The sequence below is a fragment of the Bombyx mandarina genome, chromosome 16, assembly GCF_030267445.1.
Source record: "Bombyx mandarina strain Sakado chromosome 16, ASM3026744v2".
NCBI lineage: Eukaryota > Metazoa > Arthropoda > Insecta > Lepidoptera > Bombycidae > Bombyx > Bombyx mandarina.
The window spans coordinates 9,220,737-9,246,261 of record NC_143222.1 but is presented as its reverse complement, the minus strand read 5'-3'; the positions used below and the strand labels follow the sequence as shown (position 1 = coordinate 9,246,261).

At 36.3% G+C, this 25,525-nt stretch overlaps 1 protein-coding gene across 1 annotated transcript in view; it reads left to right on the top strand.

Annotated features, from left to right (window-relative positions):
* Positions 1 to 25,525, top strand: part of Mhcl (Myosin heavy chain-like) — a 303,019-nt gene continuing 277,494 nt past the window's right edge. The window contains exon 1 of the mRNA XM_089733603.1: positions 1 to 310. The gene's annotated coding sequence lies outside the window, so the exon portion shown is untranslated. The remainder of the gene's footprint in view (positions 311 to 25,525) is intronic.

The window sequence follows — 25,525 nt, the reverse complement described above, 5'->3', positions numbered from 1 at the left end:
TGCTGTAGCGGCGCGGCGTTCAGCAGAACTTCAGTTCGTCTCTTTCCGATTTACTAACGTTACGTTATTTAGGGTGTAAAAACATCGATATTCCAAGACAACTGTCAAAAAATCTTTGGATGCTGTGATAATATTTCGTATTTTTTTCTCTAATATGTCCTAGATTGTGACAGTCTATACACGTTGAAGTGCTAGAATTCATGATTTCTTTAAACTATGTGGATATAAAAAAAGGAATTTGTGATGTTTGTGTATAAATAAAGTGTTTCCAAAGGATTGACCACATAATTCGGATTACGACTATACGAATGTAAGTAAACATTTTAGTTAGTATTAGATAAGTTAGTACCGGTTTCGTATTTGTAAAATGATTGTGTTTAACATTTTTTTCTCAAATGTTTGGCGTACATTAGCACATATTTAATTAAAAGGGTAGTTGAAATAAATCACTAAAAATTAAAGTTTAATATTAGATAAGTTAGTATGTACCGGTTTCGTATTTGTAAAATGATTGTGTTTAACATTTTTTTCTCAAATGTTTGGCGTATATTACCACATATTTAATTAAAAGGGTAGTTGAAATAAATCACTAAAAATTAAAGTTTAATTTTACTTTATCAGCAAAAGTACTGGCCATGATTAAAATTTAAGTGAAAATAATTACTAGGTATAATAAATCACGAGTAGCAGCTTATTATACAAACCATATTATCTTAAATATTATGCTAGAAATATTTTTATTAATTAATTATGTTACATTGTATTTCCCCTTCACTTTCTCTTATTTCTTTATTAGGAACAATTAAATATGTACTTAAACAGACATGTTTACACTATCTATACCTGCACAATTGATTCCAGGCTTCCTTATTTAGTTATTAAATTGCTTAAAATATTTTTCAATATAATCTAAAATAAATCTAAGGAATAAAATCGAAGAAATATTAAAGTATGTATGCTAACTCTTCTCGTAATGTAATTTTTATTTAGTATTATTTCTGTTTTTTATTTAAAACTTTAACAAAAAAAAAACTTATGAAATGAAATATTCCTTAGTTGTAAATTAAACACTTCTCAAGCTGATTATTATTATTTAGAACATCTACAAATAACAAAAAAAAAGAAATTAAATATTTGATTGTAAAGTGAATATAAAGATTTAAAAGTGACAAGATAAGAACGATAATGCCAAATCAGACTCACTAATAAAATTAATGATAAATTTTATCATATTGACTGATAAAGAAACTGTGTTTAATGATACAATTGATACAGTCATTAAATTATAGGTTAATGAACTATTTGTACATTGTGGCCAACAGTAAAATCACACAATTTCAATAATATTGGGATAAGTGATGATTAAATTGTTACAGCCAAGTTTCACTAGATTGGGAATAGATTACAAACAAAAATTTTTTTTTTTTTTGGAGAGCATAATTTTCGAAATTAATAATAAACATTAGCAGATCAATATCCAATAACAATAGATTTTTTTTTCATCCTGATGTATTATTCAATGTTTTCTTAAAACACAAATCAGGATAAAATTCATAAATAAAACAGACATCAACAAAAATGCATCTCTTTTTTTGTCATATTTGATGTACCATATGTATAAAATTCATACTCATATATTGTTAAACTATAGATTAGAAATTTTCAACATAGTATGTGTCTGCAATTGCTCCGGTTGTAGAATTATTTCAATGGTTTCTGATGGCAGATTATTGTAATGACTACATGATGGGAAGTATTCATGCTTGGTCATCACCTGCTACTCACATTTACCAAAAAAAAATTAATGATCAGGTCTGCTTTTGTGTAGATGCGAACAATATTTAGGTCTGCTTTTGTGTAGATGCGAACAATATTTATTGTTCATTTTCAAGAATGATTACGTCCATAATATTTTATACATGAATTTCTGTGTATTTTGCTGCATTACACATTAAATCTATGGGACAATATATTTAATTTTTGTTTTTAATTATTAAACAAAATTTATTTACTTACCATAACACACATTAAAAGAATTAATCCTCACAGTCAATACAAATGTGAAAGCTCATTATAAAATATTATAATTTGTAATATGAAAGTTTGAGTATATTTAAAGAAACAGTTATTAGTTGTAGTTTAGATTTCAATATTGTTTAAAATTCTTGTACGAGTTTTTAGTCTTAAAAATGTTTTAGTTTGAATTTAATTACTGATATAAGCATAAAAAGAAAGAGGAGTATTAAAGAAAATTATAGATTAATTAGATTTTGAAGGTTTTAGATTTTGAATTAGATTTAGAGGTTTTGAAGGTCATTGTTATCTATACTTCTATACTAATATTATAAAGAGTAAAGATTTGTTTGTTTGTTTGTTTGTATTGAATAGGCTCCGAAACTACTGAACCGATTTGGAAAATTCTTTCACTGTTTGGAAGCTACACTATTCCCGAGTGACATAGGCTACAATATTTTTTGAAAAAAATTAGAGATCCTTACTAAAACTCCAATAATGTAACCCAAGGTGTAAAAAAATTACCTAAAATATTCTTTACATCGCGTGCCCTGCGAAAACTGTTGATGATAGAATAAAATAATGTACTACGACATTGTAGAACAAATACATTATTATTTACAAAAAATGTCGCGACAGCATATGTCTAGCTATTATGGTTATGCCGCAAAACAACGTCAAATATCGTTGAAGTTTTTGTGAAAAACCCGAGCGAAGCCGGAGCGCGCCGGTAGTATTATATATTAACATCATTTATTGAATATGAAAAAATAATGGATGCTGAGTTTTGAATGGGAAGTAAATTGATGTGACTCTAAAAATTAGTCCTATTAAACAGAATGATTAGGATGCGATGGTGGTCTTGAGATGTCTAGAGGGCGAGAAGCTTCGTGGTTTTAATGGCAAGGGCGCGCCTTGAATCGATAGTACGCCCTGTCTGGGCCCGTCAGTACTGTAGGTCGTAACCCCTGTGAAATTGAAAATGCAATTTCGAAAAGGGCATATCTCTGAAAATGTAAAATGTTCAGGAAATGAAAAAAAACCTGATTATTTTCCGAAGCAGCGTAAAATTTAAAATATTAACTTTTGAGATATATTTTAGTGTTAATTAGCAATTGAATACTAGTGGAATTATTATAAAATGGGTGTAGGTAAGCCTCAAAACTACATGTATATGAAAAAACGTATTTGACAAAATATGCGATATGGGCCCTTTTTGGAAATTGCATATTCAATTATTTTCGACTTATCTAAATAGATGGTCGTCTGTATAGAATGATTTCTACGGCTTACTCCGGGTTAGATGTTATGAAAAGTGACGAAAAATCTTCTGCATTAATGTAACGATCAGAAAAAAACATACTCTACATTTTTGAAGTCCAAAATCTTCACATTTGCAAATCATTGAAGAGTTCAATGTTATTTATTTATTATTAACTATTGTTTTAAATATAAACGTGTTACTTACATAAAATTTTAACGCATTTTAAATTTTTTGTTCAGAAAGAATTTAACATTTAACGCTGTTCCTAGGACTAAGTGATTTTACGCCACAATTGAATAAGAGTTGCAAGAGCACTTAGATTACATTATAGTTACAGTGACTGCATTATGTCATGTCAGTTTTTTGTACGTCAAGCAGTTACCGGAGTAGCATTTCAAAAGCCAATGAGCTACCGCCCAGCTTGAGATCGAAACTATACTGTCTGGTCTAAGTTATGATAGGAATTAGAGGAGGGTAAAACTGCCTGTATTAAAAAATTGTATTAAAAAAACCTCCCGTGAATTACTTTTTTTTTGTTCATGATTATGTATACCTAATTTTTACACAATATTTACAATGTCCATGTTGCGTGAGTCGCCATCTTTAATCGATGCCAGAATGATGCCAACCAAAAATGTTTTTATTATAGTATGTATTTATATTTTCATACACTGTACGATATGCGATCCCACTGCGTCACAGGTAGACTGCCGTGTATGGCTTACTTTAGTAGTAAAATGTTTGCGTAACATCGTGTTTTTATTAAACCTGTTACATAGATACGACTTAATTATCAAATTAGTGTATTGTCATCGGTCCTCGATAAATCTACAAAGTTTGAATGAAATCTGGCCGTTTAAAGTGGGTCAAAATCGCGTCTAAAGGAGTCAGTTACAAACATAGAAACAAACATACAAGTGAAGCTAATATAAAGCGTGTAAAAATACTACTAATATGGATATGAATGAGCTCGAAGTAGCCGGGTTGTATATTCTTATCTGATTATTAATAGCTGATCATAGACTATCAAAAAACATCTGTCTTAAATAGGACAAGTAAATGAACCTTTTTTATTGCTTAGATGAGTGAATCTTCGATTAAGTTCGTTTTTTTTTATTGCTTAGATGGGTGGACGAGCTCACAGCCCACCTGGTGCTAAGTGGTTACTGGAGCCCATAGACAATTACAACGCAAATGCGCCACCCACCTTGAGATATAAGTTCTAAGGCCTCAGTATAGTTACAACGGCTTCAACCCTTCAAACCGAAACGCATTACTGTTTCACGGCAGAAATAGGCGGGGTGGTGGTACCTACCCGTGCGGACTCACAAGAGATCCTACCACCAGTAAAAAATATGATTATTATTCTTATCTGATTATTAACAGCCGCTCATAGACCATCAAAAAACATCTGTCTCCTAAATAGGACAAGTAAATGAACCTTTTTTATTGCATAGATGAGTGAATCTTCGATTAAGTTCGTCTACAGTCACCAATGAAACAGATGTTAGCACATTCAAAAAATTGAGACAAATGCCTATCTATTAAAAAAAATGTTTATTTACACGCCAATAAATGGTTACCATTTATTTTTATAGTACAGGAAGCGGAGCACAACAAGCTGGCTCGTGTCACGACGTTCAAGATTTACGATTATAGTTTGGTAAACAAAATTATGACCCGAAAATATTTTTCTAAATGCAATGATATTTCATAGTTTCAAGATATCTCTTAAAAAATCTCGATATTAAAAACTGTCTATTTCTTGCAAAAGAAAATTATCTAATAGGATTCTCTGAAAGCGAATGCATTTTCAATAAAAGACCGATCTTGAAATTCTGAAAACGGAAGCCGTTGGAAATACTGTAGATATCTGTAATAAAACTGGGCAATTAGAGCGACTACTGTCATCATCATCATCTGACCATTGTATGAGTCCCCTCACGTTGATTTTAAAATCTGGACTTGAAGATCCAAAAGTGTCCGATGACGTCCGGTCATAGAAGTAATAATTAAGGTACATTATGGAAGCTTTAATGTCTACCCAATAGCAAAAATAAAAGGTACCTATTCTATCTATTTTTTATTTTTTTATTGCTTAGGTGGTTGGTCGAGCTCACAGCCCACCTGGTGTTAAGTGGTTACTGGAGCCCATAGACATCTACAACGTAAATGCGCCACCCACCTTGAGATATAAGTTCTAAGGTCTCAGTATAGTTACAACGGCTGCCCCACTCTTCAACCCGAAACGCATTACTTCTTCTCGGCAGAAGTAGGCAGGGTGGTGGTACCTACCCGCGCGGACTCACAAGAGGTCTTACCACCAGTATCTCTAATGGGATTATTTATAAATCATGTATTTTGCAGTAAACTTAGTGTCGTTAGTGATCTTAATGAAACAACATTCGACCATCACAAAAATAACAACTCAGATATTCGTATTATATGTAGTTACGGCTTCCAGCCATGTGCAGTGCATATTGCATACTATCAGATTTGACGTCATACTTCACATTGGCGTACATACATACTAAGAGCTTTGTATTCAAAAGAACTCAATTTCATTGTCCGCTTTTATAATAGTTCGCTAATTTGGTCGTAATTCGTCACTTCCGTACGTACATACGTTAAAATTAGCACGGGACTTAGTTAAATTGTCGGTTCATTGAATATATTATGTAGTTGCACCGAATATTAAACCTGTTATATGAACGTGTAGATGCAGTTGTATTAGTTCTGCTTCTAACTGTATTAGGTAGGCGCTGACACGAAGGGTGTGTTACACAGTGAGTATAAATATGTACTGCTTTGAATAGTTTATTGAAGATAAGTATGTACACAAACAAACTATAACAGGAGTGGTACGATAAAGAAATAACATATAGGAGTAGTAAAGCACTGACACGAACGATAGGTAGCACAGCGAATACCGATGTGTACTGCCCTCAGTTTCTTAAGATTCCAAAGTGTTGAACAACAATAATAGATGATTGACTGAATTCATAAGCGACAGCGATTTTGTCAAATTGTAAGGCCGTTGTCCAAGTAGTGGCGGGTAAGTGAGTCGCCACAAACGTGTGCAATTTGTATAGAAGAAATTTGATGCCGCTATTGAATTAAGTGGTCACATGGTTCTCAACGATACTGTTTAGTCCAGAATTTGTTGGCCAGTAAGACGATTTTCGAATAGGTTCTATAATTATAATAATTCTTTTCAGTTCTTTTATCACGTCGGACTGTGACGTTGAATATTTTTTTTTTATTGCCGCTGTAGACAGACGAGCATACGGCCCATCGGATGGTGAGCGGTTAGCGTCGTTCATAGACGTTCGTAAGCCAGGGGTTGAGCAAGACGCTGCCTTCCCAGTGATTGCCTTCCCAGTGACTTTAATAATTTCCTTTCCCCACGCCTCAATTCAAATTTCCCCTTCTCAGGGCTTTTATCCCCTCAAAAATTTTTCTGCTGTAGTTATTACTTTTGGCCCTAGTGTAGAAACTAAAAAAAAAGGTCTTTATCGATTTTCTTCTATAGCCTGCCCCACGCCTCTGGTGATACTATACCATATTATTTACACTAAATGCGTCAACAAAATCATTGACAAAATTTGTCGACTTTGCACATCATTACTTTGATGTAACTGCCACTATGATAATATTGTTTCTATGTGTACTATGATAATATTATATACTATGATAATATTGTTTCTTTTATACGGCAACACGCTAGTCCGCGGTAGAGTCTCAAAAAAAATAGTTCCGAAATTTACCGGAATATTTTAAGCTAGGTTTTATCCATGATTTCCCGCAATTTCCCCTTTTAATGTCTTCCCCTTTTTCTCCCCCCATGGACCCTAATTTCCCCTCAAATGGAGTTTCCCCTCATTGTGGAAACACTGTGCCTATCGTTATGTATTCTCTATAAGCCTCGTTTGAAGAAGGACATGTCGTAGCGCTCGTGAAACACCGTAGAGGGGAACTCATTTCAAAGCCGGGCGGTACGTGGGAAAAAAGATCCCTGGAAACGCACTGGTTCTGAGTAGTACGGATGACCTCTACTGCGGAAGCTTTGGTAACTTGCTCCAATAGTTTCGAAATGAGACCGTTTTGCTCACGCGCTGTTACCATAACAGTTTACGTGTTTTGTTCCCTGTATTGCGAATAGCCGCGCCGTCACGCAATCACGAACGCGAGACATTCAGTTTTAAATTGTCAATATTGTCCATTAACTCCTGCACTTGTGAATTTACGATTTGTTTTTGCATCCGTTTGAAATGCTTCCGCTTGATGAAACATAGGAATCGAGTCGTAGGGTCAGTGTAATCATTCTAGTTCCGGCTGTGTATAAATTGACCCCGGTTTGTTTTATAACTGTGACAGCTGACGATATAAGAGGTCCATCCATTGACATAAACTTTTGGTTCTTTCGAAGTTATACTTCTTTAGGCGCGTTATGAAAAATTGATGAGAGTGACATTTTACGATGCGCGCGCATCGTGACACAAAATTAACAGAATGAAGCTGCCCACTAAATCGCTCATTACAATACGACCGACGTAGCTTGGCGAGTCTGAATATAGCCGCAGGTGAACTTTCCGAATCGTACCGAGAATTACCGAATTTATACGATGTCAAGAAAATGTCCAATACGCGTGTTTGAGGATGTTGTTTAATCGATTTTTTTTCAAATTGATTAAAATTTAAATAAAAAGAAATAAATTTAATAAAAATAAAGTATAACTTCTTACGCGCGTACATAAGTACACGCACCCTTTTTTTATATAAGTACAAATTACAAAATTATGTTCTACAAAAAAACGGAACAACGAAATTGATAGATAATTCTCAAAACAATAGACAACTTTGGAGGTACATAAATATGCACAGTAATAATATGTTAGAGCATTTGCGCAGTTATTGCGACTGTATGAGTTTCATAACAGCGTTCGACTGACCTATATTGAAGTTAAATGCTTTGTTTGTTCATTATCCAAGGGTCTGGTTAAGGCCCCATTGTAATACGTAACTAAAATTGTTGTTATTTAACATGAAAGTAGATAAACATGCCACTTTGTTGTACGATGTATAGGTACTGATGATGTTACGTAATGAAACACAGTAGGGGTCGAAGTCGATTTTTGTTGGTAAAGGAAAAGGTTTTTTTTATGTCATTTTTATATAAAACCATTGAAAATTTTTAGTTAAAAAAAGTCTTCTTGTATTATAATTAGATTGACTGACTGAACTCTCTGTCATTGAGGAAATAAGAGGAATTCAGTTTTACTTAAATCACTAATAATGTGTAAAATATTAATTTGTGAAATATAAAGGCTTTAAATGTTGTTTTGTTAATATTGTACAGAAAACGCAATTAAGTCTTTTTAATATTGTTCAACAATTTTTAGAATGTTCCATATCATTATTATGTTTATTATTATTATTTGATAATTGTTTGTTTAATAGCCGGCTATGAGTCACCCGACCCTGTGACCCCCTAGTAAGTCAGCCGATTGTCAATTTTTAATAAAAATTTCTAACTCCCTAATTCTTCAATTCCAAAGTCCCTCCAAGCCGTACTAACAGGAATCGCCATTCCGGTCTTGATTGTCCAATTTAGCTAATAAAATAAATATTTAGTTAAATAGACGGATGCGCAGGTAAACAATAGACTCGTATATTGTTGTTTTAAATAGAACAGGGATAACCTTGTTTTAAACGGAATATTATTTCATCAGAGGTTTTCCTGGTTTTGACTAAAAACAAATATCGATCAGTTTCTATAGGCTGTAGGGTTTTAAAAATTATAGGCATTGCTAGGATTTTGGTATTTATTTTTATTTATTTATTAAGTTTTAAGATATCCATATCGGTGGTGGTGGCCATGACAAAAAATGTCTACTTTTTTAAAACTTTTTTTAAATAAAACAACAAAAATCCAATGAACCCATAAAATTTTAATCCTCTTATAAAAAAACTGATGTTGGCACTATATTTTTTTGAAAAAAAAAACTCGCGAATTAATAACATTAGCTTCAAAACCGTTCTAAATATTCCCGTTATTTATGATATTAAAAAATAAGCTCTGACATACGCGTATGCTAATATCATTATTCCTTAATTAATTACCGTTAAGTATTACTCGTGTAAAAATGAACTAAGGGTTGTCACCTATTGAATAATGCAGTTACATCAACCATAACAGCTGATATCATGGTTCGTTTGGAACATCTCGGTCTACGGAGAGTTCTCAATGATCTGTTTGTGTGACCCTGCGTTTTCTATGGGCTGTGCTCTGAGAAATTGGTCGGGACGATCCGATCTGGACAGAATGTTCTACTTTTTTGAATAGCTAGAATAGAATAGAAGAATAGATAGAAGTATGAAATGAATGGTATATATTGCTGTAAATGAATGGGCTTTAAGGATTCATTTATTCGATAACGAGAAATAAATATTGTTTTAAAACTGAACAAAGTCGTGATCGCTTTCGATGACATAATTATACGACCACCATACAACGATATGATTATACCGGTCATCGTTCTCGTCGAACCCGTCGCTTGCGACGAAGGGCTCGACGAGTAAATTAACCCACAGACACAGCCCACTGAGTTTGTCGCCGGATCTTCTCAGTGGGTCGCGTTTCCGATCCGGTGGTAGATTCTGCGAAACACGGCTCTTGCTCGGGTTCGTGTTAGCAACGTCTTCAGGTTTGAGCCCCGTGAGCTCACCTACTAGTTAAGGTTACGCTGAAATAGCCTCTTAAGGCTATCAGCTTAAGTAAGAAAAAATAAAAAAATAAAAAGATATGATTTATTTGAAAAATATTTTTTTAAATATGTTCCCGAAGCAAGGGCAGATTTGACCCACGACATGTCTTTACGTACGTTTGTTTTAAGTGCAATTCAGAGTTTCCTATAAATGTGAATAAAATAGGTGGGTTCTTTATCCCGATTTACCCAGAACAAGCGTACCATTCCCAAGTAGGGTTGACGTCGAGCACGTAATTGCGATTTATTGGTATACTCAGTTAAATCAAACTATAATATGGATAAATGTTGTGCAGACTTTATCACGTCTAATAGAAGCGAGAATGAAAAGACATTGGTGACGGCATCAATCTCATTTAGAAATATAAATATAGGTTATACCTATGCCTATATATATGAGACCCGTAGGTATATAAATAACAGGAACTCATACCTAAATTTATGATATCATTTTAACGATGTGTTAGAAAAAAAATCTCGCCTAATTTTGTGACAAAGATATTCATTCTCCAAGACTGATTACCCTACAGACAATCCAATTTGCGTACAACAGCTTGCGTTTTACAATCGCGTACAAATTACTCGTGCGTATTTTTAAACAGCAGACATTGACCTTCGTCTCTTGATACAGCATTCACTATCTATTGCGTATCGTGTTGTGCAATAAGTCTAAGTCCAGTTTAGTATATCACTAATGTTAGGTCAGTCGGTCATCGAGAATTTTACTTTTCGAACTACCACTATTATTAAATGTAATTGTACGTTCTATGTTTTAAATTGAAATAGTGTCTTCGCAATTTAATTGTTTAATTAAAACAAAAAATCACCCTTAGTAACTGTCAGATTCATCAACCAAAAGGTTAGACTCTGGAACCAAACTGATACTTATAATGGCCCTAGTATCTACTATGATAGGGTTTTCCAATATTCCGCTCTTAAAATTATGAAAATGTTGTTTTTTATTTATATTCACTCAAACTTTGGTCCAGATCTTCTTGATTGAAAGTATAAAGAAGTATAACATACACAGTGTTTGAAATGTTCCAATATTCTAATTTTATTGATGATATGATAGACGGATCGGTTGGATCGGACTAAACTAGACGGGCTTCTAGTTTATATAATATGTTTGATGACAGCGGACAAGTTGATAGAGCTTTTGATACCTATATTAATTCCTTCAGTAAGCATATTCTAAATCATCCAATTATCCTGTTTTGATTTTAAGAATAGTTCGACGCCGTTTTCCGGAATGTTCTTTAATAATGTCTTGAATGAATACGAGTAGGTACTAACTTCTTTGAGTCATGTATCATTTGGACCGGTTGTCGGACACTTAGCGATAAAAGTATTTGATGTATAAATTTATATAGTGCGGTGAGCGAGTTCTTCTTCTTGTGTATTTATAAGGATTCTGATGTATCGATCTGGACGCTTAATTGGTCGAGTTATCTATTCGGGTATTTCGCTGTGCCAGTTGCATTGGTACGCTTGCAGTTCAAGTCACTGGCGGACGTGACGTAAATTACTATGAGGAAAAAGCAATTCGATTAATGAATGTTTTTAGTAAATTTTACTACAAAACCGAAATGTCAACTTTCAAAAACAAAACTATGCAATAAAATTAATAATTGCATTAAAATAAAGAATTCGAGAAAAGGTGACGAACAAATTATGGTAGTAAATTTGTTACTACGAAGATAAAACAATGGTTAAATTAAGGGTATTTAAATAGAAATGTTTGAATTACGCAAATATGTTTAATTTGTTTGCTTGTAAACTGATATGAATAGCCAAATATTAAAACTTTAACCGGAGTGATGACCTCAAGTTATCATCTAATTAGGAATCCGAGATTGTAAAAAACAAAGCAGCTCTCAAAGTGTCCCGAAAAAAGTGTCCTTGCCCTTATTGTGTATTGTTGGGGCGAGTCACAGATCATCTGTGTTTCTATGATGTGTGGGGCGAGTTATCGAATTCCAGTCGTAACACCAAAAAAATCACTAGAAAGAAGGTAGACCGATATGTCTACTGCTAACAATCTAGCTGCAGTCTTCAATCGTGATCATATCCTTTGCAGCTGCGATCAAATATTAGGAACTGATTAGACTTAACAAACGTGATAAGAACGCGTTGGATAATAGAGTTTATGTGCTACCTTAGCACAACACGCAGTCTTAAGTGAAAGAATCTGGTGGAAAGCAGCCAGCCTCCGCGTTTTAGTGGACCGTGGACTCTGTCCGCCTATAAATCTTAATTGAGATAGTAGCACTAAATTGCAACGATTTTATTATTATTATTTTATACGGTAATTATTTTATAATGGTCTAAATGAGCGGCTCATGCTCACGAAAAGCCTTGTGCTAAAGAGGTACCGGTGGCCACAGACATCACAGAATGAATGTGGTCACCAATCTTGAGACTTGATCTTGCTCCAACCTTTAAACCGGAATTTGTGATTGCTTCCCGGCACATTCAGACAGGATAATGGAACCCACCCGTACGGGCTCTCAATACGCTCCTAGCAATGTGTTAATCACGAAATTTTTATAATTTTATATTCATAGATTTCTAGTAGATCCTCACTTCCGCAACGCGGGTCGTTAACCCCCCGACTGCCGGATGGACGCATCGCAAACAAAATAATATAACGGGCCTGTTTCACGGAGACGCGAATGTTTTTTTGTTTAAAATACGAATTTATAATGATATAGCTGTATTTTATCTATACTAATCTATACTTCTATACTTATAATAATAATATTATAAAGAGGAAAGATTTGTTTGTTTGTTTGTATTTATTGAATAGGCTTCGAAACTATTGAACCGATTTGAAAAATTCTTTCACTGTTTGGTAGCTACACTATTCCCGAGTGACATAGACTATAATATTTTTTGAATCCTTACTAAAACTTCCATAGTGTAACCCAAGGTGTAAAAAAAATACCTAAAATATTCTTTACATCGCGTGCCCTGCGAAAACTATTGATGATAGAATAAAATAATGCACTACGACTTTGTAGAACACATTATTATTTACAAAAAGTGTCGCGACAGCATATGTCTTACTATTATAGTTACGCCGCAATAAGTGTTCTTTTATTTAAAAAAATAAAACAACGTCAAATATCGTTGAGACTTTTGTTAAAGATCCGAGCGGAGCCGGAGCTGGCCGCTAGTATTTAGATAATCTCGTAATCGTAAACAATAGTTTTAGCCTCGTTGCTTGCACGCGTGCTTGCACACCTTATCCCCAATGTTTGAATTTGAATGCGGCTTTGGACTGGCCTTTTTCATTGCTTAGACAGGTGAACAACCTCACGGCTCACCTGAGCTCATAGACATCAACAACATAAATGCCGCCATCCACCTTGAGACATGAGACTCAGTTCTATAATACAACGGTTGCTCTATCCTTCGAATCGGAATGCGTTACTACTTTGCGGCAGATATAGGTAGGGTGGTGGTACTGACCCTTGTGAGGCAAGGCGTCCTACCAATCGTATGTCTTGTTTACTTTATATTTATATGATTTATATTTTAGACTTCGACTTCGCTAAATAAAAATTGGTAAAATGTAATTAATTTAAAGAAATCGAGGACACAAGCTAATCCATAACCTAATTTGGCACTCAAGCTTTTTAATGCTTAATTTAAAAGTATGAGAGTTAGATTAGATATTTGAGTTTAGATAAGAATTTTCACATTTTCGCATGGTGATAAAATTCCTTATCTGTCAAACAGCATTTTGAAGTCGTCGTGGCCTGAAGGATAAGACGGCCGGTGCATTCGTATAAATTATTAACGTAAATATTCGCGATTATCCCGAAAACTTATTATTTATTATTATTCTTTACTTTTTTTTTCTCAGCAGACGCTGGTACGTATTAATTATTTACGGGCCTTAGCCAACTAAATAATAAGGAATAAATATTTTTAATGTCCGTTAGTTGATGTATAGTACATGTATGTAATATAGCTGCTTTTTGTAGTTACATGAAAGTGTTGGGTTTCAGATCAATTAACTTCAGGCTGTGGTGGAGGTGCTTATTATATTATATTATGATTGGTGCTAGAGCATCTTGTGAGTCCGCACGCGTGGGTACCAACCACCACTCTGCCTATTGCTGTGGCGAAGCAGATATGTATTTTGAGTTGAAGGGTGGGGCAGCCGTTGTACTATATAGTTGAGACTTAGAACTCATATCTCGAGGTACGTAGCGTCATTTACTTTCTTGATGTCTATGGGCACCGATAATCATCTCGAAACTCATGGACGGAGGTAGTCACAGCTCTCGGACATGCGGAACACGACTGAAGGAGAATATTCTATTGTATATTCTAGACTAGACTAGACTTGTACGTGACCCAAACCATGTGGACCGGACCTAAGCAGCGCATTTTTCCATTAAACCATATTACAATTATACCGCGACTCACAATAATATAATAAAGCCAACTGTACAGTACAACCGTAAACGCACTTATGAATCAATGAAATAAATATAAGGTGTAAATTTTATTTTAATTCAAGATATCGTAAAAAATACATAAGGAACAAGGGTCTGTAATGTATAACTGTAATAAAAACATCGTAAAATATCGTGTAGTTTTTGCGTGCTGCCCACACATCGGCACACCTCTTTTTTTTTAAGGGATTTTATGACCTGGTAACTGAGACCTTTAAGTCATGTCTTATTTTAATTTATATTCATAATTTTATGAAAAATGATATTATGGAATGAAATGAAATGAAGATGATTAATTTGAGACATTAATCAACTGGGATGAAATTAAATGAAATAAGATGAGATGATATGGAATGGAATATATTCTCAGTAAAATGGTGGTCATTTACTAAGATTTTTTCAGTGGACTTTTTGGAGGATCCCGAGAAGTTACGTTCACCGGCTTTGTTTCATTTTCCCACATTTGTGCACTTTCACAGATATTAAACAGTTAATAAACCACCATTATTACACATTTAAACCCGAAGAAAAACTAAATAGACAAAATAAAACAAATCACACAACTTCACTCCTCGCGTTCCCGCCAAAAAGTCCCGGCACACCTCTTTTTTTTAAGAGATTTTATGACCTGGTAATTAAGACCTTTAAGTCATGTCTTATTTTATTTTATTTTCTTAATTTTATGAAAAATACTAATATGGAGTGAAATGAAATGAAGATGATTAATTTGAGACATTAATCAACTGGGATGAAATTTAATGAAATGAGATGATATGGGATGAAATATAATCGCAGTAAAATGGTGGTCATTTACTGAGATTTTTTCAGTGGACTTTTTGGAGGAACCCGAGAAGTTACGTCCAGCAGCTTTGTTTCATTTTCCCACATTTGTGCACTTTCACAGATATTAAACAGTTAATAAACCACCATTATTACACATTTAAACCTGAAGAAACACTAAATAGACAAAATAAAACAAATCACACAACTTCACTCCTCGCGTTCCCGCCAAAAAGTCCCGGCACACCTCTAGTAATTTTTATCTACAGATTATATCTTAATTGTATCTAAAAGTATTGCCATTTAAAAAAAAAAAAAAAAAACATACTTCGTTTTATTCAAAGTTTGAAAATAAAATTAGGAATAACGGAAAGGACTTTATAATTTAGACGTTAATATATAATATAATTTAGACGTTATAATTTGCTAATTAGTATATATCTCCAATCGATAGTCAGGCATGCGGCAACGGCACACAGTGGGTCGATACTGTGATTTTAGTGACTTAGGGACCAACTTTGTTTTTTTATAATTTTTTTTATGTAGATAGATAGAGCTCGTTAATCTCAATAATAATTGTTTTGGGCAAAAATTACAAAAACTTTATAGTTTGGTCAGAAAAATGTGTTTTGTGATGTTTTTGTATGGAGCGGGTCACATTAAATTAAATTCCTGCTAAGTACCGCGAGGTCCCGCTTTGAAACTTTATTTTCCTTATACCTTGTCTAGTCTACTATCATTTGATGCTATGAACATGTGCATAAAGTTGCAACTCTGCCAAATAAATGGATCGAAAAAAATTAATAAATACATAGAATAAAAACCTTTATATTTTTTTTTCGTAAGTGCTTTAAGTTAAATTTGATATGGATTAGTAAGTAAAAGCACGTAATGATACCCAAAATTACATAATACCTAACAACAATACATTTAGTAGGTCTCTAATTAAGCAATCTCTCTAATTATTAAGATAGTTAACATTATTTAATGAGGATAATTAGTTAAGTAGCCATTACTGGGTAGTAGAAAATATAGTAAACATTTGTTTGTCTCTGGAAGTATAAAGTGACCATGTTTATTATATACTAACTAGTGTTCGTTTATTCGTACTACTACTAACATCACGTGATTGTCGTTGTGATCTTGCTGTTTCCGTTATAATTGATAATTTTGTTAACAATTTAGGATTATTTATGATTTTAAGAGAGCAACTACAGTCGCTGTCTGATAATAAAAAACTCTTTCAATTCCTACAAAATCAAATAAACGTGACCGAAGAGAAAAATGTTGAGCTCCAAAAATTCAGTACGCAATTTTGTTCAAATATAAGTGCAATATGGAAACGAAGTAGTCGCATGTTAGCACAGTTTATAAGAAAAAAATGTGATTGGTTAGAATGTGCAATAAACTGGCCCGAAGGAATGATACCTGAAGCTATCAACACTGCACATGAAAGGCTCGAGATTTCTAATACTGAAGATGTTGAAAATGTACCACCCTCAAATGTACTACAGAAGCCTCGACATCTATTTTTGCACCTCGAAAACCTTTTGAAGAATTGGGATCCAGGCAAAAACGAAGACGCATTGAACAAATTTACCAATCGCTTTCGTTATCCCCGGATGAAATGAAAGCTACTACAATTACTAGTTTGAGAAACACTAGAAATGAAGATGTGGGAGAAATAATGAACCACTTGTCAAATTACCCCGAAGATCTAGAAAAAGTTAATGAGTATTTAATTACAAGTAAAGTGAAAAGTAGTACATATTCTCCCGATAAGGCAATATTAGTTTCACTTAAATTAAGTGGCAGTATATAAACCTAAGAGAAGCAGCAAGTGAAAATGGGTCTGATTTATACCCTTCTTAATATAAAATTAAGCAAGAAAAGACCAAATGTTATCCAGGGAAAGACGAGGTAATTATTACTGAAGAAGGAGCTACTATTAAAATGCAAGCATTACTAAACTTGGCGCTATATAGGCTTTTAGATGTGATTACTTCGGATTTGGACTCTGCAAGAGAGCTACTGCTTATAAGCAAATAGGCTTTGATAGAGCCCCAGGTCAAAGTAATTATAAACAAAAAACTGAAACAGAGTTTGATGATTCATCTATTTTCATGGTCAGTCTAGTTCCTATAAGGCTTCAGAAATTTGATGGAACAATTGTTTGGGAAAACGACCTCATCAACTTTTTATTGCCGTCCAATAATGTTTAAATTTACAAAAGAAACGCAGTCAACAGTGACAATTATAAAAGCTAGCATAACAGAAGAAATAGAAAGACTTCAGCCATAAAAAATCAAACAAGTTGAAGTTAAGCATCAATTGCACATGATGATGATAGACGGCAAAATAACCTCATATTTTTCAGAAACATTTTCTGCTGTCTGTGATATTTGCAAAGCAAAACCGTCAGAGTTTTTTGAAGTGACTTGCTTATCAAAGAGAAAATAATGAAGAAATATTCCAGTATGGAATGCCATCTTTACATGCCTGGATAAGATGCATGGAGTGCTTACTTCATATCGGTAAATATAATTTTATTACTTCACAATTTTTTCATCGTATGTAGTTTCCTGTGAGATTATTTTTTATATTACACTTTTTTGTTTGCGTCTTATCGTTTGGACTTCAAGAAATGGGGTTGCAAGGGGGGATGACAAAGAAAAAATATCAATCAGAAAGAGCGCTATACAGCAAGCGTTTAAAAAGGAATGCGGTTTACTTATAGATGTTGTCAAGCAAGGAGTAGGAACAACCAATGATGGCAATACTGCCAGAAGATTTTTCAGGGATGCAGAAGAAACAGCCCGCATAACAGGAATACGTAAAGATTTAATAGAGAGGCTTCACGTGATTCTTCACTCTGTTGCATCTGGAGAGCAGGTTTCCAATTTTTCGGAATTTTTTAGATATACTGCAGAATTGTATGTTAATGTATATCCCTGGTATTATATATGCCTTCCAGTATCCATAAATTGTTGGCACACGGCAGTGATATATAATAATGAAGAACTTTGGTGCCATTCGTATAGGTAAACTCTCGGAAGAGGCAGCGGAAGCTCGCAATAAAGATTTTCGGAAATATACAGAGAGATGTTATTCAAGAATGAGAAGTAGAACGTCGACTAATGAGGATATTTTACACAATCTTCTTTCGTCTTCTGACCCAAAGATCGAAAGGTGAAACAAAATATATAATATTTAGAGAGATTGCATAATTAGAGACCTACTAAATGTATTGTTGTTAGGTATTATGTAATTATGGGTATCATTACGTGCTTTTACTTATTAATCCATATCAAATTTAACTTAAAAGCACTTACGAAAAAAAATATAAAGGTTTTTATTCTATGTATTTATTAATTTTTTTCGATCCATTTATTTGGCTGAGTTGCAACTTTATGCACATGTTCATAGCATCAAATGATAGTAGACTAGACAAGGTATAAGGAAAATAAAGTTTCAAAGCGGGACCTCGCGGTACTTAGCAGGAATTTAATTTAATGTGACCCGCTCCATACAAAAAAATCACAAAACACATTTTTCTGACCAAACTATAAAGTTTTTGTAATCTTTGCCCAAAACAATTATTATTGAGATTAACGAGCTCTATCTATCTACATAAAAAAAATTATAAAAAAACAAAGTTGGTCCCTAAGTCACTAAAATCATAGAATCGACCCACTGTGCGGCAGGCGCCGCGGAAGTGTCGCTCGGGTATTTAAACACTTCCCCGTACAGCCAGCCACTGGGCTGTCAATCACTACTCACGTACGCTTGAGAGCGTTCTTCTAAACCAATGTCATAATGAAATGGCTTTGCGTTAACCACAAAAATACAATAAAGCCAACAAAGCTATCTGAAAAGGGTTTTTTTTTTTTTTTGTCAGGAGGAAATCGCCGGACTTCCGCCCTCCACTGGGGATAGAGGGCGGAGCATGTCAGAGTCGAACTGACTAAAACCTCCTGTCGCTCAACAACCAACGTCCAAACCTCGCATGAGGCAGAACTCATGAAGAGGCAAAGGGGGGAAAGTGAAGCGTTTAGTGCGGAGCACATCTCTCCCATCACCCTCCCCCTCGGGACGCCGGACCGGCGGTCGTCGGCGCCACGACCACCAGCCCTCTCGGTCGGCAGGCTATCCGAAGCCCGCCTAGATGGCGCCGATCTGAAAAGGGTGCACAAGCTTATATCGTCTTTTCGCTTTAAAAGTGTACAATTTCCAAAAAATATTCGAAATTGAGTTAATATGCGGAATCATTTAGTATCACCGGTATTTTTCTCATAAATACTGTCAAAAGCGTAGTTTAGTTTTAGTTTTTTTTTTTAGTTTTCCTATATTTTGACTACTATTAACAAAATTAATACATAATTTTATCTTACTTTAAAATACAGATAATGTAATTGGTAAAAGATAAAAAATAAATGTTGCAAAGATGATTAATATTAAAAAAATTACAATACATATGTTAAACCTTTAAAATACTCTCCTGCAAAATTAGTAAATTTTGAGATTATACAGTTTTAATCCGAGAAGACGATATGTGGAAGTATAAAACAATAAATCTTTCAAATTTCGAATTGGTTTGATGATTTTGGGAAAGCAAAAATCACAATTCAGCTTATGTGGTATATGCTGGTATTTGTTATGAAAATAAAAATTGGTTTCGTTATAATCACATATTAACAGTCTTGCTCGCTCACGCATCTTCGATTGTTTGAGATCTTTAAAATGGAAATAAATAAGGTCAAACATTTTCGAATTAAATTCTTGTATGTTATTCATTGTCACCTTATCACTATATACATTCCAATCTTTGCATGTAAGTACAATCCTCTTAATTTAAATTGATAATTCTCTCATTCTTTAATCACCAAATTGTTTTTATTGCTAACTCTTAAAGATTAGATTAACATAACATTTTCTTTAAATTAATGAGCGGATGTATTCGAATAACAATTATTAAACAGCACACTAAATTAGAAATAAATTAAGTTCTGCCATTAAAGACGCGTCAAACAAAATTTCGGAGTTGTTTACATTCCAATAAGAATAACCATTTGCGTAAGTTTACACACGTTTACAACGCTGAATTTATTATAGTACTCTCAGAGGTGACGGAACTATTGAAGGTTATAAAATATAATATATTTTTTATCATAATTGTCATCCACAAATGAGGCCGTCAGCGCAAAAGTGGCCTAAGCTTACTATAGTCGGCGGGGACGCCGCCATGGGAGCTGGAGGCGGAGTCGCTCGCTGCCGACTATCGGTGGCGCAGCGAGCTTCGTGCTCGGGGCGTGGCGCGTCTCCCCGAAAGTGAGCTGCGGGCGCGGAAGGCCCATTCTCGGCGGTCCGTGCTCGAGTCGTGGTCGAGGCGATTGGCCAACCCCACGTGGGGGCTACGGACCGTCGAGGCGGTTTACCCGGCCTTTGATGACTGGGTGAATCGTGGCGAAGGACGTCTCACCTTTCGTCTGGTGCAGGTGCTGACCGGGCACGGATGCTTCGGGAAGTACCTGCGCCGGATAGGGGCTGAGCCGACGACGAGGTGTCACCATTGTGGACACGACCTGGACACGGCGGAGCATACGCTCGCTGTCTGCCCCGCTTGGGAGGTGCAGCGCCGTGTCCTGGTCGCAAAGATAGGACCTGACTTGTCGCTGCCTGGCGTCGTGGCGTCGATGCTTGGCGGCGATGAGTCATGGAAGGCTATGCTCGACTTCTGCGAGTGCACCATCTCGCAGAAGGAGGCGGCGGGGCGAGTGAGGGAAAGCTCTCCTCACTACGCAGAAACCCGCCGCCGCCGAGCAGGGGGTCGGGACCGGGGTCGTATCCGTGACCTGGCCCCCTAAGAGCTAGGGGTCCCACCCGTTTTGTGCGGGGAGGGACCCAGACGTGGGGTGGCGTGCTCTGCACGCTCACCCGCAATAGGAAGCCGGGTGATGGTAGACCGCGTTCCCCCGACCGCTCTGGGGGAAGGTGTAACGCGGCGCCATCAAAGCGGGCTCTCGGCCCGCTGAACGAGGGAACCGGTGGTCGTGTCGCTGGCGGCCACCGGTCCGGCGTCCGTGGGACGGTGGGATGGATGTAATGTGCTCTGCGTCAACCCTGTCCCGCCGTTTCAATAGCCCCGACTGGGCTCCGGCCCGGTCCGAGGTAGGGCGCCGGTTGTGAGCGGCAGGAGTTTTTAGTGAGGTTCAACTCCCACATATCCCACCTGCCGCGCGGGTGGGGATCCGGCGATTTTCTCCTGTGGAAAAAAAAAAAAAAAAAGCTTACTATAGTCAGTATGGAGGCAATAAGGTTTGAATTTGAATTTGAGTAGGCAAAAAAAATACGCGCAAAAATAATGTTTACAAAGCTATCTGTTATCTATGTGTGAAACTATGGATAGGCCGGTTTTGCATCAACATTTATTATATTTTAAATAAATTCCAATATAAGTCATATAAGCTTGAATATAAAAAACTGTGGGCTAGGCCACTTTTGCGCTGATGGCTTCAAATATAGTTTGCATTCGTGGTCCAAGGTTAAGGCTATCACACTGCAGCAATAATACCTAGTCAGGTCATAAATTCTGTCACATGTTTAATGTAAAATAATTGAAACAAGTTTATTCATTATGTAACCATTCATATACCAAAATGAACTTAACAAAACATAGATTCTTATGACACTAAAGTTTATTCAAAATGACCTCCGTGATTTTGAATAAAGGCCTTCAATCTGCGCGGCCAGTCGTCTATCGCACCACGAACGAGGTCCATGTCAATATCGGCGGCTGCCTTAATCAAGGATGTCTTGAGTGACTCCAAATTGGGATGAGGCTTTGAGCACGCCTTTTCCTCCAAGTGTTGCCATATCTTGTAATCTAACGGATTCAAATCTGGACTGGAGGAGTGCCAGTCTTCGTGCCGGATGAAGTCGATTTCAGGCGCCGCCAGCCAGTCTTGTGTGCTCTTCGCTCTATGAGCTGGCGCCGAATCTTGTTGGAATACCCAGTGCCTGTTATTGAACATGGTATGAGAAACAGGTTCCACAAGGTTCGTCAGGACTGTATTTTGATACACAACTGCATTCATTTTTACACCTTTCTCACAAAAATGTACCTCTGTTAAGCCCCAATAAGAAACTCCCAACCATACCATGAGCGAGGATGGAAGATGACCTCGTTGGACACGCGGAATACGGTTGCTCGCTTCTTCACTACTGTGTGCGTACACCTTATCATTTTGTTTGTTGTAGCTCTCTTCTACGGTAAAAATTTTTTCATCCGAAAAAAGAATTTCCCGATATTTTTTTCCTGCGTACCGCTTCAACAAAGCGCGGCATCTCTTCAGTCTCAGGTCCATTAGAAGAGCATTCAAACGATGTGCTGTTTTTCTTCGATATGCCCGAAGCCCTAAGTCTTCATTTAACACCCTTTTCACCGTGGTTCTGCTTAACCCCATTTGAAGGGCCAACAGTTTCTGCTTACGTTTGGGATTTTTTTGAATTCGCGCCTTCACAGCTTGTATCACGCTGGAGTCCTAACAGACCGAGGGCGACCACTTATTGACCTGTCATCTACACTAGAGTCTTCATTGTATCGTTTGATGGTACGATAAACGAATCTTTTGGTTATATTCAAATTTTTCAGTATGTTAAAAATTTGAATTGGCGCGTAACCGCAACGATGCAACGCAATAACTGCAACACGGTCTTCTTTAAGCGTCCACTCCATATTTAAAAATGAGTAAAATTCTAAAAGTATACATTTTTATTTTCATGAACAGTTCGAAATTCCAATTCAATAAACTTTTTTGTGGCCAGCATTCTAAAACAAAAGTTTTTACTGTGTGACAATGCTTATGACCTGGCTAGTTATATCTTTGACTCCAAAAGGGTTTCGGATCTTCGGAGATCATAGTGAATGTGAATCGAACCATATTAAGGGTAGATATCGAACCTCGAGGGGTTATTCTGAATTCACCGAACTATTAGGGGAGCTCACGGGGCTCAAACCGGGAGTGTTGCTATCACTGGCCTTAGCAAGAGACGTGCTTCGCAGAATCTAACACCGGATCGGAAACGCGACCCACTGAGAAGATCCGGCGAGAAGCTCAGTGGGCTGTGTCTATGGGTTAATTTACTGGTCGAGCCCTTCGTCGCAAGGGACTGACGGGTTCGGTGAGGACGGTGACCGGTGCTTGAGGTACCTAAAAGCACCGTTAATGGATCGGGAGGATCCGTAATGACGTGTTTAGGGCGACGTCGACTGTTTACCATTCGGTCCACCGGATCGGGTATGAAATTTCATACGAACTGAGATATTATATCAAAATTATTCAAGAATGGAAATTACAGAGCGTGTACAGATGTAAGTATAGACGATAACGAAACAGTGTTCCTGAGTTTCAAGTTTCTGAATAGGTTTTAGCCTTTTTTTTTATCACAATGGGCCCTGATACTAGTTCACGTCTTAATTGTACTTAAATTATTGATGGGATTGGCGATTGTTGCGTTTGGATCGCATGTTGTGTTATAAGTTAATCTGAGAGAAAATCCAAAAAGTATTATTACATACATTTGACTACTTTCTAAATGCCCAGTCATTGAGAATTTGAAAGCTTAGATTTTAATATAAAATTATTCGCATGAATCTCGTTCTTACCATCGCACCGTCCGCCACCGGAGTAGAATTCGTCCATACTATTTGGAGCTATTGTTTTAGAGTGGCTTTGGAATGAGCTCTCCTCCACGGTGTTTCCCGAGCGCTATGACATGTTCTTCAAACGAGGCTTGTGGAGAGTATTAAGCGGTAGGCTGCGGGTTGTCTCTGCCCCTGGCATTGCTGAAGTCCATGGGCGACGATAACCACTCTCCATCAGGTGGACCGTATGCTCGTCTGCCCACAAGGGCAATATTTTTTTTTTACGTTTTTTGGGCTCGATCATATTCAAAACTTAGTTATCTGGTAATTTATAAATTTCAAAGGTACCAAAGGTCCAGTTGCGTTTGTCAGTGACGATTGGGAGATCAGTAATCAAAACCAGCCTTTTGTATTATAAGTTTACGCATAAGAATTATCGTACGCTACTAAGAAAAATTCAAACTTTCTACTGGTGGTAGGAACTCTTATGAGTTCGCGCGGGTGGGTACCACCACCCTCCCTATTTCTACCGTGAAGCAGTAATGCGTTTCGGTTTGAAGGGTGGGGCAGCCGTTGTAACTATACTTGTGACCTTAGAACTTATATCTCAAGGTGGGTGGCGCATTTACGTTGTAGATGTCTATGGGCTCCAGTAACCACATAACACCAGGTGGGCTGTGAGCTCGTCCACCCATTTAAGCAATAAAAAATAAAAAACTAAACTAATTGACAAAACGGAGGCATATGCCTCACCAACGATGCGCCATAGAGGTATTAAATAAAAAAGAATCTTGTATTCGTTTACGTAATCAGGTGAGTGAACCTTATGTTAGTTGCGTTTACGTGCATTCCTATACGTCGCGTCGTAGTCGCTTCGAGTGCGAAACGAATTGTTGACTGCCCTAACTGTATATTGATATGACGTGTAGTAGATTTTTGATTGACGAATCCGAAACGACTTCGCCTTATTTAAATATTAACTTAGTGTAGATCTTGATAGTTATACGAATGATGATAATATAAACATTATAAACTGAATTCTGAAGTCGTCGTGGCCTAAAGGATAAGACGTCCGGTGCATTCGTGTTGAGCGATGCACCGGTGTTCGAATCCCAGGCGGGTACCAATTTTTGTAAAGAAATATGTACTAAACAAATGTTCACGATTGACTTCCGCTGTGAAGGAATAACATCGTGTAATAAAAATCAAACCCCCAAAATTATAATTAGCGTAATTACTGGTGGTAGGGACATCTTGTGAGTCCGCGCGGGTAGGTACTACTACCCTGCCTATTTTTGCCGTGAATCAGCAATGCGTTTCGGTTTGAAGGGTGGGACAGCCGTTGTAACTATACTTGAGACCTTAGAACTTAAATCTCAAGGTGGGTGGCACATTTACGTCGTAGATGCCTATGTCTATGGCTCCTGTAACCACTTAACACCAGGTGGGCTGTGAGAACGTCCACCCGTCTAAGCAATAAAAAACATTTTTGTCCCATCTATATTTTTTATTTAAATATAAATTTAATTAGAATGGTACAGACTACAGACGCGTTTAGTGAAGTCATTATGTCTTGCCAAGGTACTGC